At 41.4% G+C, this 21,286-nt stretch overlaps 1 protein-coding gene across 1 annotated transcript in view; it reads right to left on the bottom strand.

The window, feature by feature from the left end:
- The window catches only part of RASA3 (RAS p21 protein activator 3), a 127,895-nt gene that overhangs the window by 35,066 nt on the left and 71,543 nt on the right, over positions 1 to 21,286 (bottom strand). The window lies entirely within an intron of this gene.

Below are 21,286 nucleotides of genomic sequence, written 5' to 3'. Positions count from 1 at the left end.
ACAGGCAGCCCCCAATAATGCACCAACTCACAAGCTTCCCAGTTGCACAGCCCTCACCTAGCTGACTCCTCATTGCTAACTAACACTAGAACAAAAATTCATTAACACTAGTACAAAATTCTGTTGTGTTTTCTGGATATGCAAGTGGAATCATAGATCAAAACAACAGAGAGAGTTAGGAAAAGCCTGGATTGCACAGGCCACGTGCTGCTTTTATTTCTGGACTTCAATTATTTCACAACAAGTTCACCATCCACAGAGACAGAATCTAGAAACCTCCAAAGCCACGCAGTTTAAGATTATATCTGATGTTACAGAGTGCTACAACACAAACAGTGAAATTCAAGCCACAGATTCTATCCCAGCACCAGCTGGAAATCCATGGTGTAAGCTTCAGGAAACCCTCAGCATCAAACAACACACAAAACACATGATTTGGCTGCCTCAGTGCAATGCATACAGTGCCATTTGAGATGACTTAGTTTCTTCCACCATCCCTTGATGCTGCTCCACATAGGCAGGAGGTACCCATGAAAAACACATAAATTTGACAGCTCCACATCTCTCAGAGGCCTCATAAATAGACCAGATGCCTGCTTGCAAGCAATCAAATCCAACTCCAAATTCACCTAGCTTACCTTACAGAAAAAGTGTAGAATAAGCTTTTTTTTTTGCACATGTAGTAATACAAATACTCAAAATTGTAAGGGAAATGCCACTTTTTAAATTTAAAAGGGGCAGATGTGAACAGAAAGAACATGTAATTTTACACTGTAGCCTTCTGACAGAGTATCTGTCAGTGCAGGAGGAAAAACCAGTAAGCACCAGCAGAAAGTTTTTATGGAGAGGCAGGTGCAGCTTGATTTTCTTACAAGTAAAGGACAGACCAGTTTCCTTCCAGGGGTCTTTGCTCTAGTAGGACCACAGGACCACATTCACAGCAGAAACACTTGGCCAGTGAGCCACAGCAGGACTACTGGTAATTCTTTTAGGATTGCAGATGTGGCGTGAACACATTCCTATTTAACAGAACAATTGTACACCAAGTGTCAGTGTCAAACCAAACTCCTGTGTTCCAGTGCTTCCTTAAAGCAGTCTGGAAGCTCCTTAAAATGAAATAGTAGCTCAATGACTTTATAGCAGTCTGCCAATTTTCTGCTGCTGATGAATGGATTCCAAGCGAGCTCTCATCCATAAGAGAAGAACTATGTGAAATTTAAACAGTCAGAGCATGTGGCCAGAGAGACTATGACTCCTGTTTTAGTAAAAGCAGTTCTTTCCAGAGTGTGTAGAAAATAGAAAGTGATCCTAGAGAGAGCATAATCTACACTCGAGGACATACAGAGTTTGCAAATCACTACACAATCAAAACAGAAAATAAAAAACATCACAGATGAACTTGAATGATGAAAAGTGCGAACTCATCCAAACAAAAAATATGTATATCCTAACTGTACACATGTACAATGACAGGATCTATTCTAATATTGCCACATAGAAGAATTGAAGATTTTTATTGTGGGTAGTCCTGTGTTATCACATCCATCATCAGCAATGGAGGCAAGCAGTATCACCAGCTGCTTGGAGAGAACCCAGCAATGTAAATCAATGGGCACCTATAATTTGAATTGTGTGTGCTCTCCAGAACACATGGAGAACAACAACAGATGGCTTCTAACCACCCATAGCTCTCCCAAGGCTGTACTCTCCAGCTCAGAAAACAGAAGTTATCCATCCACAAACAGCTTACAAAATCATGAATGGTGTGAAGAACATTTCCTCACAAAATAAGAACTAAGGGGCACATAATGAAATTACCAGACAGAAGGTTTAAAAATAAACAAAAGGAAGTACTTTTTCTACACAATGAAATTGCAAAATTTATTGCCACACAGTGTTGTGAAGGCTGAAAGAATATGTGGATTAAAATCAGCACTACAGAAACCCATGGAGTAGAGGCTTGTAGGCAGCTATTAAAGCTTAATGGTCCAGAAGCCTCCTTCAGCTCAGGAAATCCCAAACTGGTGATCAGGAAGGGTGCAACACTGGAGCAATCACAACACTTGAAGTATCACTCACCAGAGAGCATCAGTACTAGGCTAGACTAGAGGGACATTTTACACAGTAGGGTACTTGTTCTGTTCTCTGGGGAAAAAGCAAAAACAAAAGGAAAAAAGAATAAAACAAAATACACAGATGTTCTTGTGCAGTCATGATGACTTAAGAGTAAGATGCTTCTTTGTGTACTTCTGGAATAAGGAAAGCAAAAGCAACCTTGAAAGAAACAAAATGTGGGAAAACAGGAAACAGACACCAACAGACTGTATCACAAGCCTTTCAGGTAATTTAAAAGCAGTTATTGTTTAAGAATATTGAAGAAATCAGTCAAAAGACTGAAGACTTAGGATTCTGAGGAAGGAAGGCTGTGTTTGGAGAGACAATCATTCTGGTTCTTGCTTCTTATAAAGCACTATGAGAGGAAACAATAAAATTCAACAATGCACAGGTCTGTTTGACTCATGTTAGAACACTCTCCTTAGCTACAGGATACTGTAATGTCAGCGCTGCTTTTGTTACAGCCATTCTCTTCAGTCATGGGAAAGTTGCTAAGTCAATTACTGCTCCTCTCTCCCAGCCTTGTACCAAAACACTGGCTTTACTTGGCAAGCAAGGAAAAAGCTGGAACAAAATGTCAGCTTCTCAGAGACAATAAAATGGAATCTCAACTATGCCACAAGGCCATCACATTACTTAGACTGACAATTCATATCTGGATTAGATGAAAAAGAAAAAACAAGTGTAATAAAGGTATGATCTTGGGAAAGAGGGGCATAGTGGGAAGCAGTGAACAAAGCCAGTAAAAATAAAATGCCCCTGCTCTAGTCATCTGCAGAATAAACTTAACTTACATGTACTAGAATAATGAAAAAGAGCCCTGACAATCAAAATTATTCAAGAATTACAAGTCAATCCATCAGACCTCAGAGAAAAAAAAATGTCTGGTGGCTGCCAGAATCTTGTCTACCCAACTGGTGATTTCTCACCATTAGCTGTCTGGAGCCCAGCTGGGGCAGAATGAGCCGTCCCTCACAGCTTGCCTGGCTGGGCAGAGCTAAGGTTAGTGCTGGGTCATAGGAGAAAACTCTCAATGCAGCTGCCTCACTGTATTTTGCTTGTGGTTTATAAAATTAATAGGTTTCAAGAAACAAGGCAGTTCAGTTTTCAATATGGTTCATGACCAAACCTTCAGAAGAGTAAATAAGCTATGGAAAATTCCCAGTGGGTAAGAGAAACCTCAAAAACATAAACATATCATAAACATGCCCTTGTGTCTACAGAAGTTGAGAGGGTGGCAGGAGCAGAAAGTCTTGAAAAAAATAGAGATTTTTCAACAAAGACTGAGTGGCTCATATCTGACTGTACAGGCATTTCCTCTGGGTTGCCAACTCAGCACTGGCAACAGCCCCTACACAAACATACTCAAAATCAGCCTTAACACAGGTGAGCAACATCAAAATGATCCAAGCCCACAGGCATTCCATGCTCCTGCCCAGGAACTCCCAAAATTGTTTAGAAATTACAGGCTTTGTGATTAGTTCAAGATGCACATGTGTCATCAGCCTCGTTGTGTGTCAGAATGGACAGCCAAGGCAAAAACAGACCAAAATAAGAAACCAGAAGGGACATTGCTGCTCTTAAAACTCATATGGGTATTTACTGTTTTTCCAGAATAAATCACTTCAGTCTACCAACGCAGGCACAGTTGTTTCCCCACTTTCAGCTTAGAGTGGGGACCAGCACACCATTCCCATTTTCCTTCTCAAATCAGACAGTTTTCTCACTGTGATTTCTCAAGAGAAGATAAATGCATCATTTTTTTCAATACAATTGCTTTCTATCACGGCACCATATATTTTAATTGCTTGGTTTCTGAGATCAATATAGACACTTAGCAAGTTTGCTCATCTATCTTGTCATTCCTCTATTTCCAGCCTTCACTTTTTCCACCTCTCTTTCATTTCTTTATCTTGAGACTTCATTCCACCTCATATGAACATTTTTTGGCCATACTCAGGTTCTGCTCTGCATCATTTTAAAGACAAGAGACTTCCTCCCTGCTTGCTCTAGTGATCTAATCATTACTTGAACACTCAGTACCTTGTGAGGAAAGCCTGACCAGACAAGTACCAACTTAAAAGCAAACTTGTGGTAGATTTGTCAGAACTAACATCAAAACAATGCATCTTTGGCTTATGCTAAGTACTTGTTTGATAAAGTACATTTCCCAGAGCTGGGTATATGACTTAGCTTCTTCAGTCTCTCTAGCTCTCTCACTCTCTTTTTCCCCTTCCCAATTTTTCTTTACTACTCACTAGAGTAATCTTGTAACATACGTACTATCCTGAGTACTTTGTCTTGCAGAGGTAACAGAACACCTCTAAATACTCTCTCCTTGTGACTGGGCTTCTCATGGAGCATAAAATAAAGCAATTACTCTGTAACTTCATAATAGAACAGTCCAGTCTTTTTGTCTAACAGCAAAGAGGTGGTGTCCCTTCCTTGCAATATTCAGATCATTCCTGAATGCTCTTTTCTTTTGGTGCAGCTTTGCACCACAAGCTGAGCTCCCTTCTCATTCCCAGTGGTTTAGGAGGAACTTTGCTGCATGATGGACTTCCATGTGCACCTTGGCCAACCTCACACCTGGCTGGGCACATGGCAGCTGCTCTCAGACCAGAGAACTGACTGACACCTTCCACCGCAAGCAGAATTATTGCCAGGCCTCCTCCTTATTCCTTTTATTACAGCCTTAATAAACCAGTTATACTCACATATGTCAGAGGGGTTTGTCTGAATGTAATTCAGACAAAGTACATTCACCATTAATAAGCAGAAAGGTGCCATGTCTAGCTCAGAAATTCCCTGAATCATAAATTTTCAGAGGCCAGGAGAGTGTGTCACTGTATGACTGCTCTCATCATTCTTCATGTCCTAGACAGACTCAGAGTCAGTATCCCGGGCTGAGTCTGACCAAATGCTCCATCTGTTTGTGCACCTTCAGACAAGCCCTGCACTTCCCCTCCACTTCCACAAAGTAATCTACTGGATGTCCACTGAGGATTTAACATACACACACAGCCCTTTTTTGTCAAGAGGTTGATGAAGTGGCCAGTTTCTTCTGGAGTAAGACAAAAATTCTTACCGTTTTCTCAATCCTGGTTTTTAATTCCACTCTGCCTTTATCATCAAAACTACTAGAATTATTACGTCCCAACCCTCTCAAAATTTCTTACCAATCCACACTATGACTTTAACTTGTCCATGTCCCCAGGGAGTGAGGAAGCTGAGACTATGGAATAGACATACTGAATCAAGTCCTTGTCCTCTGGATGATCATCTGAGGCCAAAGGATCATGCCCACTCCTAGTAAGTGAACTCCAGTAAAAGATTATTTCAAAAGTTCCTATTCCTTGACTTTTGGAAGTGATCTATTTGTACCAAAACAAGATTTCCTACTATTCTTCTCACCTGAATGTTGTTTTGTACTGGGAACAGACCAGTTTCCTCTGACAGCAGTTCTCACATCCTGGGAATTGCCTACAATGATGTGCCCTGGTTCACCTTCAAGTTATGTCCCACACAGACAGAAAATGTTACAGCACTGGGTAGTGTCTGGTGACCACTGACCATGCCACCATGGTAGAACAAACCAGGGAAAGGAAAGGATGGAACAATGTCCAAGAAGATAAAGCCATATTGAACAAAATACATCAATACTTGCTTTACCATAATGATTTTAAGACATTTTCCCATTACATTATTTCATCTCTCCAGGAAAACTGAAACCAGAGTTTTTATCCAGTCCTCATCCACACTGCTGGTCTCCAGTCTAGCCTCCCACCACTCTCACTGCCCCTCCAGGAAAACTGTTCTCCTTGAGGAAATCCAGCAGTACGCTATCGTGTCTGGATAATACCCTCCCTCCTTTTGAGTTTATTTTGGTGAACAAACAAGTTCTGTCTTATAAAGCAAAAATAAACACTTGCCATCTCCTTAACATTTGAGAGGATTAACAGTTAACTGGAGCTATTTTCGCCTTCATGTGGCAACTCATTCTGCCACAAAGATCTGTGGCACTAAATGAAACCCTGCCTCATTCAGACAAATGGCACTTCACCTGGACCAGCAATTTACTCCACGTGTATTCCCTCAGAATAAAGATTCTTGCAGTATTTGAGGCATTGACTCTGAAACATTTATATACAAAATGTATTTATACACTCAAAACTACTCCCATTTTGATCAACCTTAAGGTTGAGGACAGAGGAATAGGCTGTGCAGGCAACTGTTCTGGTTTTTTCCCTTTTAGAATACTCTCCAAAGCCTCAATGACAAAAGCACAATGGAAACCTTGAAACTGAGATTACAGCTGCAACCCCATGTAAGCACTACTTTTTCTTCCCCATTTCCAGTTCAGTTGAAAATCATCATAGTCCAACAAATTTAAACATGTTCTTAAACCTATGTTACCCTGAACAGATTCCTTCCCAAGCTGACCTACAACTATTTTTGCAGCTCCATGCAGCGTGCAGATTAGCTTTTGGTCTTAAGCACAAAAAAAGTTCTGTAAGCACAAAATTTCTGTCACACACACACAGCTCTTGTTAACACAAGGCTGGCTATGGTGATTTCCTTCTGAGAGAGCAAAGGAAAAGGAATTAACTGCTAGTGTCTTAGATCAAGCAAAAATTTCTTTCCCAGGTATTTTACTGAAGATATTTTATAGCAAAACAGGGACAAATACTCATACAAAGCCAACAAATAACATATAGAAAACAAGTGAAAGCTAATGAGCACAGCCCCTACTTCCCCATTCTATCAAATCCTATTACAAGTATTACAATAAAACTACATCCAATGCAAAACCCCTACTTCATTAAATAGAAGGAAGAAATACTGTCAAAACATATGCATCCCTAAAACCAGTATTACTTCAAATAAACTGCAAACTTCTCATGTCATTAAACATCTACATTTCTTAGAAGTTTAAAACCAGACTTTTTTTTGCTATTAATATGGGAACTGTCCTCCATACTACAGCTCAAACCATCCCATTTGCTTTTCAATATCCACTCTAGAAAGACCTTTAAAAGCACACATTTAGAGTACCATCTGTATGCTGTACTAAAGAGAGCAGACAAAAAAGTGGGTGACAGCCAACCTGTTCCCACAAGGAGTTAATCCATTAGTAGTTAAAGCCAGTTTATGAGCCAATTACAGGAGCTTCCTAAAAGCCTCCTCAGAAAACTCTTCAGTTATGTCAATATTAAAAAATGGTTAAATTATCCTTTACGACAGTGCCTAGAGGCTTTAAGCAGAGACACAGGCTCACTGAAAATTTGCTCTACACTGATTTAGTGACTATTCCTGGCACTGACATCATCATTTCCTTCTGCCTTGGTCTCAGACTGGCAACCCCAGCTATTAACAGGGAACAAGAACTTAACAACAGGAGAGAAAAGAGAAAGGCTAAGCAAGCAGAAGTTATTTCTAGTACATGCTGATATTCAGAGAAGACAAAAGATGCAGGTACAAGTTAAATCAAAGCAAGTAGTATATAAAAATTGTAATGGAATAGCATTAGCATTTTCCATCAGGAAAGGATAAATGTGCTTAATGATGGTACTATATTGATTCTTGCAGGGGCAAGTGAAGAAATTTGAATTTCATGTAGTATGGCAGGAAGCCAAGGAACAGGTCAACGTATTGAGGCATTTGCAGAAGCACTCATGTTAATGCAGCATGGTGAGAAATGCAAAAGGAGTGAAGCACAAAACAGCAACAAATACAATGCACAGCAAATGATTAGAGCCCAGCCAGCAGCTTTAACTGAGCTGCCTGTGGCAATCCTCAATGGAGGCAATGAGATCCTGTCTGTACAGGCTGATAAGAAAAGAAAGAAGACCAAAAGGCACCATGGGAGTGAGAGGCAGAAAGGCTGTTATGGCTAAATAATGAAGCCAGACTATGGCACAAAAATCTCCCATGTCATTTTTATTTGCTTGGAAAGGTATACGTGTCTCAGTGCTCTGTATGGGAAATACAGGTTTTATGGGAAGAAAACTGCAGTGATTTCTGACTTAACCTGCTCCCAGGAAGGAGCTGTGGGCACACAGCACAATCTCTCCTTTCAGGCAGCACTTGCATGTCACTGTGTACATACATGAGCACGTAAGCAAACAAAACAAGCTGCAGGAACATGTCCTGACTTCTCCCCTCCACCAGCCAGCAGAGGCCAGAAGCATCTGCAACTATTAGATGTTTGATACTCATATGACAAGAAGGAAGACCAAATGAAGAAGCTATTCTAATAAGGAATACCTTACAATCAGGAAGCTATTATAATCAGGAATAACTGACACTCATCCCTAAGACAGTGTGACACATGGCAGAGTAAAAGTTAAAGAAATCACCCAAAAGCTTCTGAGCCTACTGGCAGGAATCTGATTATGAAGTAAAAGGTAAGGAAAAGGCTAAAAGCAGAAGCTTTAAAGAATTTATGACAGAGAGAAGGAAATAGGCACCCTGGTGGGGAGTGGGTAGGTGCGGGTGTGTGACAGTGGGGGTATTCAACTCTGAGAAACAAAAGAGAGAAACAGAAGCAGCTCATCCTAGGGCTTTCCTACCCAGCTGGTGAGCAAGAGTTTCCTCCCAAGTGCTGAGTATGGTCATGTCAAACAGATATCCCAGGCTGGCCATAGACAGTAGTATTTTAAATAAAAATGTAGACATGCTGGTGAGTGACCTGAACTGCCAAATACCTGGAACAACTGGGAGAACATGAAGCACAGGAGACTGGAAAACAGCATCTAGGATTGGAAAACAGCATCTAAATCACATGCCATGACACATTTGAACCACAGGGCCCAACAACACACAACTCTTGGGCCAAGGGAATGCATCAGCTGAGAAGCACCTTTTGGGTGATGGGGGATGCACAGGAAGGGAACACAAGGGAATGAGATGGTTTAATGAAAGCTGTAGCACCAACAGAATGTAAACCCAGCCAGCTTCTTCTCATCCCTACCCAGTCCAAGTATACTGATTTCTCTACTAAATAAATTCTTGAATACTCTTCCATATAGGTTTTCACACCATGTGTTTAATTAGATGTAGTAACAAAGTTTAATTAGGTGTAGTAAGAAATACACCTTTCTAAGTGAAAGCAACACAAAAATAGGTTGTAATTTATAAAGAAAAGAAGTAATTGCCTGTGGAACTAGAAAGCAATCAAATGTGCCTCCAAACACTTCACAGAGGCTACAATCCCCTGCAATGAGAATGCCTTGGCACACCTGAGGTAAGCAGAACCTTTAATGCTTTAAAAAACTCAACTTGAAACAACTCAGAAAAACTCTTGATTACGTTTACGTAAATCATCAGATAACCTGGGATCTTGATTAACAATAGTTACTATTAATGGGTAGTGATCTTTGCTACATTTTGCAATACTTTCATAATGGAATTCAAATTAAGTTGATTCATTAGCCCTGCTGAGACCCAATGGCAGCTATGTTGCCAACTAAGTTCTAAAGTAACGCTGATACACTGAATTTGCTGTGATAAGAGAATTGGGCTAAAGTTATACAAATTGTGTCACAGTGAACATAAAAATGCTCTCCAACTAGAATTCACAAAATAATATTAATAACTTGATTCTGTCAGGATTTACATATCTAAAAAGATGTCAATGTATCTCATTGTAATTATGGACAATGCAGTAATCAAACACAGGAGGCAAAAAACAAAAAGCACACAGTTTTTAATATGGAAATCAAGGCATTATATCCTCAAAACCTGCCCTTTATTTTAAAGAACGAAACCTAACTCAAACCAGAAACATTTCATTTAAACCAGATACACAAAGTCTGTGGAGAGTCTTCTTTAATAAATCAAATTGCAACGTACAGATCAGGCTTGTTAACTTTCATTTACCTACATTTTTTACACTGATGCAATAGAGATATTCATAGAATAGTTTGGGTTGGGGAGTCCTAAAAGATCATAATGTTCCAACTCCCCTGCAATGGGCAAGGATGCCCTTCACTAAAGCAAGCTGCTCAAAGCCCCATCAAAGAAGCACAAGCATCATAAGGATCAAAATGTACATTTTGCAGTACACTTTCCTATGAAATTAAGTGAAAAGCCCTTACCAATGTCCCTGACTTGGCAAAAGAAGAGATCAAACAGGATTCATAAACCATTTATTTCAAAAACAGCTGTCACAGGATGGTGACTTGCCTAATTTGAATAATTCCTCTGGTCCTACAAGGAGATGTGCAATAGTGTTCTGTGCCTAAAGGATCAAACTGTGAATGTAATACAGAAATTCCATGAAGGACATTTTGTGGCCATTCTGTAGCAACACCAAGGCAAGTAAGTCCTGCAGACAAAATCTTCCATTAGCAGTGAAACTTCCTTAATAAAGCATCATCCTCTGCAATGCTACAACTGTAAAGCACCAGGCTCTTAAGACTCTCCACAAGTTTTAAGATGTTAGGAAAACACCTATGGAGCAAAACCCAGAAGGTGCCTGGAGAGGAAGCCACAGACTTCTAATGGAAGACAAAATCCCTTTGACCTGTTTGACAGGAAAAGGCACCAGCTGTGATTACCTGCACAACAAAAGCACATCTGAATGTTAAACCTGGTAGCACCTACCAAGGAACAAAGCATTACACAAATTGTAAACAATTTCCCCTGGCACACTGTCCCATTTGACTTTCTACTCTGAAAGGTTGGTCATGTCATAGGTTTAGTTAAAACCTATGACATCCCATCCAAAGAAGAATGTGCTTCACCAAGTGGTGGTTATACCATTGCTTGTACAGCACAAAGCCTCTAGAGATGAAAAGCAACGTAAAGTGCTCTTTATTGAAGTTTTTTGTGGTTTGTCACTTCATCTTAGAGAAAAACAAGATGCAAATTAGGGCAAAGTCAGATAGGCATGTTGATATAACCAGCTGTAATTAGAGGCCCACAGCAGCTTTTTAATTCCAATTATTGCAGAAAGAATTTATACTGATGTTAGTTTATCCTCATAGTTCGGGATGAAAAGGGATCTCTGGGATCACATTCTGGTCTCTTTTGAGACAGTGATGAAAGCTCACCCCTACTAAATTTGTGCAACAAGTTCATGATTACTTCATCTTGAGAGCACATTTCTGAAGAGCAATCGAGGCTTAACTCAAAGGAATCACAACTATTAAAATATCCTCAAAATTTTCCACATGAAATTGTTTGCTGATTAATGATCATGACAAAAAACAAACAAACAAACAAACAAACAAACTCTCCACCCCCAATGGTTTTACCACTTGTTTCCCACTAGTCTCTTGAGACTCCAAACATTGGTTATCACTTACAGTAGGAATAAGTAACCATACATTCAGAAAGACTCTTCTAAATAAAGTGCCTACTGAGATTTCACTGGATCAGCTAGATTGAAAAAGATCTCCAAGATCGTCAAGTCCAACGTATCACCTTACACCACCTTGCCAATCAGACCATTGTACTCAGTGCCACATCCAGTCTTTTCTTAAACACCTCCAGGGATGGTGACTCCACCTCCACCACCTCCCTGGGAAACCTTTTCCAATGCCCAATCATCCTTTCTGTGAGGAATTTCTTCCTAATATCCAGCTTAATCCTCCCCTGGCACAGCTTAAGACTATGTCCTCTTGTCCTGTCACTTGTTGCCTGGGAGGAAAAGCCAACCCCCACCTGGCCACAGCCTCCTTTCAGGTGTTTGTAGGGAGTGAGAAGGTCCCCTCTGAGCCTCCTCCTCTCCAGGCTGAACACCCCCAGCTCCCTCAGCCGCTCCTCACAGGATGTGCTCTCCAGAGCCTTCATCAGCTTCACTGCCCTCCTCTGGACACACTCCAGCACCTCAAGGTCCTTCCTAAGCCGAGGAGCCCAGAACTGGACACAGGACTCAAGGTGTGGCTTATATAATTGAATTCAGTCCATGGATCCAGCCTGTCCAGGTCCCTCTGCAGAGCCCTCCTATCCTCCAGCAGACCAACACTCCTCCCCAGCTTGGTGTCATCAAAGTTTTTCTTGCATAAATCCAGCAGTCACTCACTCTAAGACATATTTACCAGTTCCTCTATTTTTCCTGTAGCTGTTCCATGAACACTTCTGAGTTTAACAGCATGCTTTTTAGCCCAGTCTCCTAAAGAGAGAAGCTTAAGAGAAAATGCTTTCTGTCTACATTTGTCAATCAATCTCCTGCTGACGATTTTTTTTTTTAATCAGTTGGCGTTTTCCACAGAATTTGAATAAGTGGTAGAGATTTCAAAAGATACTCCAGTTCTACTAATTTTATTAAACTCAACGGCTATGCACAGAAGAAAGCAACCCAGGATGTCCCTAGGGAGGAAAGGGCTGCACACAGCAGTTCTCAGCAGCTTCTGACTGAAAAGTACATAAATAGTGAGTCTGCTGTCACACTGTGCCACCTTTTACAAACATGATGTTTGGGCTGGTGGGGCATAAAACTGGACAAATCAGCAGAGACTGTCAAATAACTAAAAGGGTAAAACCATACACAGCAAGTATATCTGCAGCTGGATACAGTCTAGCTGAATTGTTGCCTCTGTTTGAAGCTTGTATGAAATTATTACAAAACCATCAGCTTGGAAGCAAGTCAACAGTAAAATAAGTTCAAATTAATTGCAGACATTACTGCCTTCAAAAGCACAGCATCCTTGACAATTTCTGTGCTCACTGCAATTTCTTTCAGAGTATTCCCCTTTTCTCTTCGTATTTATGAGAACAAAACTATTAGATAAACTAGCAACCATTCCATTCTTGTATGGCAGAAAGGAATGGGACAGTGAAAATGACAGGTTTCAAAGTGCTGTTAAATTAACAATGTGTATTGAGAGATTTTTAATCTGACTCACAAATACTTTTTATGTTACAAATATATAATTGGCAAAATAGATGAGTTTTCCCACAATTGACTCTTACTGAAATTCCCAAAAATGGCATCCAAGTCAAAGGTTTACACCAAGACAGACAAGTAGGGGGACATAGTTGACACCAGGTGATTTTAGCACTGTGGATTCTGGAAAGCACTCAGTCATAGCACATAACTAGTTGCATTCTCAGTACAATAATGTGCCCAGAAGCACAAACATGATTCCAGATGGAGTAGGGCAAGAGATACTTTCTCATTATTACCACATCCACTGTATGACTTTTTGCAATAACTTCCTCTCAACAAGTCCTTCTGTGAACAATGAAGTTAATGACAAGTGTTTCCTAGGTATTGTGTACCATGTCTCTACTTTCCTTATATCTGAAACAAAACAGAGAAGCACAACAAAAAAGAAATCATCCAACCTCAACACTTGGGGCCCTGCAACTTCCTCTCTACCCTCCAGCTTCCCCTATTTCATCCTACCTTGATGTCTGTCCCGAGCTCCATTCTGCTACTTAAATATCATGTTGGCAAGTGCTGCTCTTGGAGCAACAGATAAAAAATTTGCAGAGACAACTGTAATATTTGTGCCTCATCACACTGCTCCTTTAGAAACTCCTCCACTGGTTTCAGATGGTGCCTGCCACAGAAGCTGTAGAAATCCCAAGAGTCATTCAGAACGAAACAGGGTGCAAGCTCACCCCTGTATTATGTGAAACACCTTGTACTCCCAAAGGGAAGAACTTTTTGATATAGGTCACATTGCAACACAGCTAGCTGGTTTTTCCTGGGGCCCTATCTCAAATGTAATTCAACTCTTCCAGCTGATCATCATTAAAGGACATCAGTGAAGTAAAAACTGCAGACATTTGGGGCACTGACAGCCTACGGAAGGTGATAACAATTCAGTTCTCAAAATCCACACACCTTTTACAAACACTGGCACTACAGGAATGCTCTCTAATGCCCCTGAAGCACCCTAACACTGACCTCGAGCACATTTAGAAATAAAATAATTTACCATTAGGATTTATGCTTGAATAATTTGCCTTCATTTATAATCCCAGTCTGTGCATACTCTGTGTAAAACAGGAAGTACTGTCACATTACCTACATAGCAGCATTTACTGCTAAAACAGAATGGCTTAAGACTTACATTTGAGTCTTTAATTACAAACCAAGTTTTATACCTATTCCAGAATCATGTGATGACTATCCAATCTCAAAATGGTGAGCACTTTAAAATATGTTCTGCTGGAGAAGAGTCTAATTGAAGTTGCTGTTGATTGGGATTACAGATAAAATAACACTTGTATGTGATTTGCATAAAGAATTTCATGAATAGAGGAGAAGCACTGAAGAAACACTGAATACAAAAACAAAGAAGTGTGAAACAAACTTCATTTAGTGGGAAACACAGCAGCAGCAGAAGACAGTACTTCTATATGTCAGAGGTTTAATGGAGAACAGTTGAAACTTGATTTAGGCTACAAAATAGTCAACAGAGGCTATGGTGGGGATGGAGAAGCACAGCAGAGACAGTGTAAACTCAGTGTTATGAGAGCTGGGAGGAAAAAAGAAAAAATTTATGCACTATGTTAAAGCCTTATAAAGATACATCTCTCTTCTTTCTTCTCCTCTGTACTCCCAAAACCCACAGCATTGCAGCACTCCATGATAAAAGTACCAGACACTATGTGATTTAACCTCTGAGCATTTTCTCCCCATCAGTTTGTTACGAAACCCACACCAGATGAAAAGCATGATCAACATGCAATCCTGCAGGAAAAGGTGCAGCTTGATGCAGGGCATGCTCTCCAGAGAAAGGAGATTGTAACACATTTAATGGATGCATGAGTTTATTCAAAATGAAGCCATGAAACTACTTCATGTCTTCATTAGCATTCCTTCCCAGGAGCAAACAGAGGTTGAAATTTTTCAAAATACTGTGAGTTCACCTGATTGATGCATACATTAAACTGGCTTTCTTGTAGTTAGCAATACCTTTTTTCCCCTAATTGATCATCTTTTAGGCAGGAAAATAAGCTTCATTTGACCCTGAGGGGAGTTCAAAGCTGGCTGTATGTCTCTGCAGTGGAATGGAAACTTTAATAAAGCAACATAAATGTATATTCTCTAAACTGGAAGCAGCAAACCCAAGAGGGCTGGGTGGCACATGGACCCATTCTGGATGCAGGCACAGTACCAAGAGATGTAACACGACAGGAAAAGCAGCCACTGCCAGTTCTGGCCTCCTCTGACCTCCAACAGGAGCTGCAGCCCTGCACCACATCAACACAACCATCAAGAGCCTGAGACTGAGCATTACTGCCTCACACAGCAACAAAACATTGCCTCCGTGAAGAAACAACCCCAGGTTCCTGCTGGCACTTTGGTGGAATACTAGTTCCAGTCTGGAAAAGGAAAATACTTTTTGCAATCACAGGAGGAAACAGCAGACCTGCACCAGACAAAACCATGTTTTCCTCTTATGCTTTAGATTAGGATCCAGACTGCTGATCCAAAAGCAGGAATGGCCATTATCTCAACCCTTTCAACCAGACCTGATATATGTAACTTTGCCCTTCATGAGTTGTGGCCAACAAAACAAAAAGGCTGAGCTCTGAAATTTTCAAAACAAAGCCATCATTTACCTTAACCTTAGAAACATCATATTGCATAAGAGACTTTTAAACAGTTACATAAAGTCAATCTGCTTTAGGGCAGTGATTGTCAACCAGTGAACAGCAATGCTCATGGACAAGGAAGTTCAGATCTATAATGTGAGCCCTCAGAGAGGAAGGTCAGATGCTGCTCACTGCATGCTCGGTGCTCTACTCCCATGGCAGGGAAGGCAAGGGAAGCACCACCAAGTCCCAGGACTCCCACGTCCAGGCAGGGACCTTCTGCTTTAACCACATCTGACAAATGAAACCTTCTTCCTTACCTCCCTCTTCCTCTTCAGAAGGTTTTTAAAGCCCACAGATCAGTCACTGTTCTTTTAACAATCCCTGAAGCGTTGATCTTGGGGATGTCATACCTACTTATTGTCTCCTTTCCTGCCTGCTCTTGTAAACTGCCCATTCAGCTTTGTTCCACATGGTCGGAATACATCTTGTGGAGCCCTCAAGAGAGCTGCACAGCATTTAATTCATAAATTAATGCAGAGCAGCCACATCTTCCATACCAGAGCTACAAAAGCTTCACTTTCCAAATAAAATTTCAGCATTGATAATGTATTTGTAGACTTATGAATGACTTACTGGAGAACTGTGTTACTACACGTGAAAGACAGCAGTAGCCTCTGAAGCACAGATGTTGTTATTTAGCTATATAGATTTACTGGGTGGGAGAAAAAAGAAGCAGAGGGGAGGAGGGGTGAGCTCTCCAAAGCAGATGTTTCCCAGCTTTTTTAAAACTAAGAGACAAGACATAAGACAACACTTGAAGGAGCAGCTGGGGACAGCGAATAAATACAGACATTTAAATGTGACTAATTACATACACATGCTGGAATTCTCAGAGGATGATCAGGGAGCCAGGCTCCCAGCTCACTCTGACTTTCAACAGGAGTTCAGTGGCCTGTTCCTTCAGGCATGCTGCAAGATGTCATCTTGCTAAATACAGAACACTGCCTCTAAATGTTGCCTCTAGTAGCTTAACCACAGCAAAGCCTGCAGATTGCTACAAAGCTATCTACAGGAGCCCTCCTCTTTATTAAACAAATACAAATGCATGTATCTGCTGTTCCTTGCCTGTGTGGCTCTGACAGATGAGACAAAGTTGTCTGGACAGCCCAGAGGCCTTAAAGCCTCTGGGGAACCACCTTTCTGTGCTAAACACAAATACATTGCCCAAAATTTGCTCTAGCAATGGTGGGGAAAGGTTTACAAAAAGTCTGGAGATCCTTTCCAAGTACTTTGGTTGTAAAGCAGAAAAGGTTTCTGTACATGGAAAGTGGTGGCTCATAAAAAAAAGTTCAGGGAAAAGTACATACCATTGATTTTCAGATGTATTCATGCAATATGGCTAGACACACACTGTTCATGACTTAGCTCAGACACCTCCACCCAGCATGGCTGCAGAAAGAGAATCTCTCCCTGGTCATTTTCCTTCTTCTGCATTACAAAAAAGAAAAGTGCAGTTCCACGATACATAGGATTAAGGCCTGTTTCAGCTTAAAAAGCATGAAGGAAAAAAAAAAATACAACAGGGCTCAAGCAGCTGCCAGAAGCTGTGTGTCAGCACAAAGGGGTATGTATGGACACAAACAGCCAGAATCATGGGAAAGTCTTGACCACTTCCTTCCACGGCCTATCTTAAAAATCTTCATAAAATTACAGATAGATTTCTGGCAGATGACAAACAGGAGAGAGGCTTCACCTCACAGCCAGGGAGGCCAGATGTTGCTAGTCACAACAAGCAGTGGCTGACTGTGCAGAGGGCCAGGAAGGCTGTGACTGTAAAATTGAGGAGGAACACAGTGCAAGATCTTTTGTGAGTAAAAGACAAAAAGGAGAGAAGCCAGACCTACTAAGACTTTCTTTTTCCCAGCATTCAAGGTGACTCACTACACAGCACAACAGTGCTCAGTACAAGTGCAGCTAGAGGAAGGTACCAAACCACCAAGTCCATACTTGTTGTTGTTTTTTATCTGACATACTTGGGCAAGGGTCTGTGGTCAGCAGGCTGCACATCTCATCTCCCTGTATGGTGTGAACATACACATCAAGAGCCTGCATCCCAAGTCCTGTAACTGGGATCCAGGAGACTGATGGGGGTCAGTCACAAGGACCACCAGGTTTTGTACCAGGTCCCACAGGGGACGCCCACAAGTAGCAAACCTTTCCCAGAAGGAGCATCCCAAGTGAGAGCTGTGGTTCTTACAGAGTATGACAGAAGAAGTTGCTGGGGGACACAAGCAGTGTGAGTGTGGTGCCTACATCTGTACTGTCAATGCAACTTAAATCCACTAATGCTTCTCCTTTTAATCTCTTGTGCAGGGATTCAGCCCAGGAGATTGTGCTGTAGCAGCTGGCTGAGACCATGGCCTGTGATGAAGCACAACAGCTTAGTGGGTTAAGACTAAATGAAAGTACTGAATGCTTCTTAAGGAGAAGCTATTAGGTAACCGGTTTTGAACTGAATTTTTTGCTTCCTCTGCAGGGGCTAAGGAAGCACACTTGCCTTTTGCATTTTTTAATAATCTACTACTTAATGTTCAAGAGCTCAGCACTTAAATATTTTAATTTGCCCTTCCATTCAGATGAATTTTTCCATCCATTCATCCGGCTGACTTCACAGCATGCTCCACAGGACTGAGGGCTGGCTCAGCCCCAGCTGCTTTCCAGGCTTTCTGGAATGCAGAGGTGGCAGCAATGTGAACAGGCTCAGAGGGCACACTGAAAAAGACCTATGGGTAAGCTCATATCTTTTGTACCTTCTGGAGAGGTAAAAAGGTTTCCTAATTGGGCCAAGTCTTCATTTAGCCAACATGCGTGGTCTTTGAAAACAAAGTACTACTCTGGGACTTAGGAAAAGAAAATGTCTCTGAGGTATTTTTAAACAGCTGCCCACAGGATGCAGCTTTTGTTCTCCCGGCAAATCTGAACTGTTCAACCAGTTACATGTATGAGGGAATTTGCAGGGTAGTGTTCATCTCTGCAGCTAAATGCTTCATTTAAAACAAAGTCAAGGAAGTTCACAAGACAAGCATTAGATTCACCAGAACAAGTCAGTTTTTAAGATGAAGTGATTCTAGATTCTTGCTCATATTTTTACAGCCTTATTTGCTCACTGTAACATCCACAAGATATTAATAAGAAAATCAGTGATTTTCACAACACTCAATTGGAGTGCACTTCCCTAGAACACCTAGTCTCGGCTTTGCACTCCTGACCTACCTCTAATAAAGGCTCTGCCTCTCCTGCCTTTGCTGCTCTCCTCACTGGCAAATTCCAGCTACAAAGACATTTAGCTAAGCATTGCTTAATTACCACACTTTTCTAACAGGCTGAAGAGCTAGAACCAAGATGTCTGTGAACAAACCTGCAAGAGACTTCAGATCACGTGGAAAAATGTTAAGAACTGCAGTTCAGACCTTCCTGAAGCAAGCAGTGTGGCATGAAGAAAATGCTGGACTACATTCTGAAGTGCTTTTTTTTATCCCATGATGTAAACACTCCCCTTCATCTTTCCCTTCTTCTTTCTCACAGCTAAGACAGACAGCCATGAAATCCTGCATCAATCCTGTGGAATGACATAATCTAGAAGCATTCTTCTTTCTCAATTCTCTTATTTGAACTGCTAAGCACTACTTTCACCACTCAAATAACAAATAAATGTGGAAAGTAGACAAAGCCGAGTGTCCAGGTCAGATATCAAAGAGAAGGTGGCAAAGGGAAAGGACAGTTTCAGCAGACAAAAGCTTGCTTGAACTCTGACTTTCAAATTTTGTTTCTAAGACACCTGAACTCATTATGATTCAGTGGCTAAAACCCCACAATTTTTCTACGCATTGCAGCTAATACACTGAACAATACCTAGCAAATCACAGTTAAAGAATGCTTCACAAAAAAAACTGAAGGTTTTTTTATCTGCATTGTAGAAAGTTAATGAAATAGTCTTCAAATAGAGAATACACAAGCAAAAATCTGAATAAGTATTTAAAACCTGTCTAGCCAAATGAAAAAGCTAGGAAATCACACTGTTAATGTAGTCGTTGCTTTACTGCTATTCATGAAGCAAGAAGCTGCATGTATTGCATATTAAGAAGGACCTTTTCAGACACCTATTTCAGCATTTCAGGAAGTTCACTGAAAAATCCATTGGTACTATAATTTTACAGGGCCCCACTTAACCGAAGACAAAACCTTTAAAAGACAGCTGGCTGTGGTATGGCATACTCTCTCAAAATAAAACAAACACAGGCAAACACTTCTGAAGGTCCTTCAGCACACCTCCTAACTATTCAAAACAGATGGGAGCAGAAGGGTACTTCAGTTAATCTATGTTTGCAGAGTCACGGACATCACAGGATTTCAACCCACAATTAGGGCTCAAAGGATAAGGACAGAAGGCTCTGTGGCTGTATCACATCTAAGGAGTGCATTATACACTTTCAGAAAGGTCAAAGCAAAAAAAACCAAAACCTCAATGTGGTAACCAGGACAACTGTGCTCCTTTCCCTGTCTAAACACACAATCCTCCAGGCATGCTTCAAGGAAAGTCCAAGCTCAGTGATAAACCCACTGTCCTGTATGTTCCACACATATTCACCCTCTCTAACACAGAAATTGCCTTTTTCCACCTTCTACTTCCCCTTGTCCCACAAAGCCTTAGGACCAATAGCAATACGAGCAACACTTAAAAGATGCCAGACCAGGACTGGATAGATACAGGTTTGAGCTCTGATTTCTCAGCACGTGTGTGACCATCATCACCTGCTAATATTCAAATTGTGCAATGGAGAATGACACAATGAGAGTCCTCAGGCAGCAGCTAGAGGAAGGCTGGGCCCTCCAGGTGGTGCACAGCTATACTGACATGGCAATTTTTGTTCTTAAAGAGGTTCAGCTGTGTTCCAGCAGCACTGTGCCCTGGTTAACAAGTTCACTGGAGCTCAGAGCCTCCACAGCAGCAGACTATCCCCTGCCTCATGAGAGCAGACTGCAGAGGGGAAGAGGTCAAATGTACCTGCTGCAGAGGAGGAGGTCAAATGTACCTACCTCTGGTAGGACCTGCATGGCCAGAGGGTACATGCACAGGCAGGCAGGACCACTTACCCCAGCCCATCCTCATATCAAGAGTGGGCCTACAGTGATGGGGGTCACCATATGGGTCACCTGCATTTGTTAACAGGTCCCAGATGTACAGACTACCAGGACAAAGCCTTAGCAAAGGCAGCAACAAAATGATACTAAATACTGGTCTGAAAATTAGGCTGGTCAGAACTTCCCTAGCAGAGCATTTATCATATTGACACGACTGACACAGAAGTGTGTGATGCCAGCAGCGTGATTTTGACAGCTCTTCTGCCAGAGAACACAAAGCATTCCTCACAGAGGCAAGCCAGCTCTGCCACTGCTTCTGGGGTAACGTGAAAGGCTTTGGTGTGGCCTGAGAGCAATGGTCTTGCAGATTCCTCCCCACAGGACAGAGAAATCTTTACTGCCATTTGAGTCCTGTGGCATCTCTGTGCCAACTTGAATGAGACCAGATGGCTGATTCTGAGGCTGCCTTAGTAAGTGATAGCAAACTTTTGTTTTAAGTCAGCTCTGTAGCACTCTCACCACACAA

The sequence above is a fragment of the Melozone crissalis genome, unplaced genomic scaffold (genome assembly GCF_028551555.1).
Source record: "Melozone crissalis strain CALT ecotype California unplaced genomic scaffold, PUWL_Pcris_2 ptg000013l_1, whole genome shotgun sequence".
Classification (NCBI taxonomy): Eukaryota; Metazoa; Chordata; class Aves; order Passeriformes; family Passerellidae; genus Melozone; species Melozone crissalis.
The sequence above is the reverse complement of the archived record's forward strand: the minus strand, read 5'-3'. Positions and strand labels throughout refer to the sequence as shown.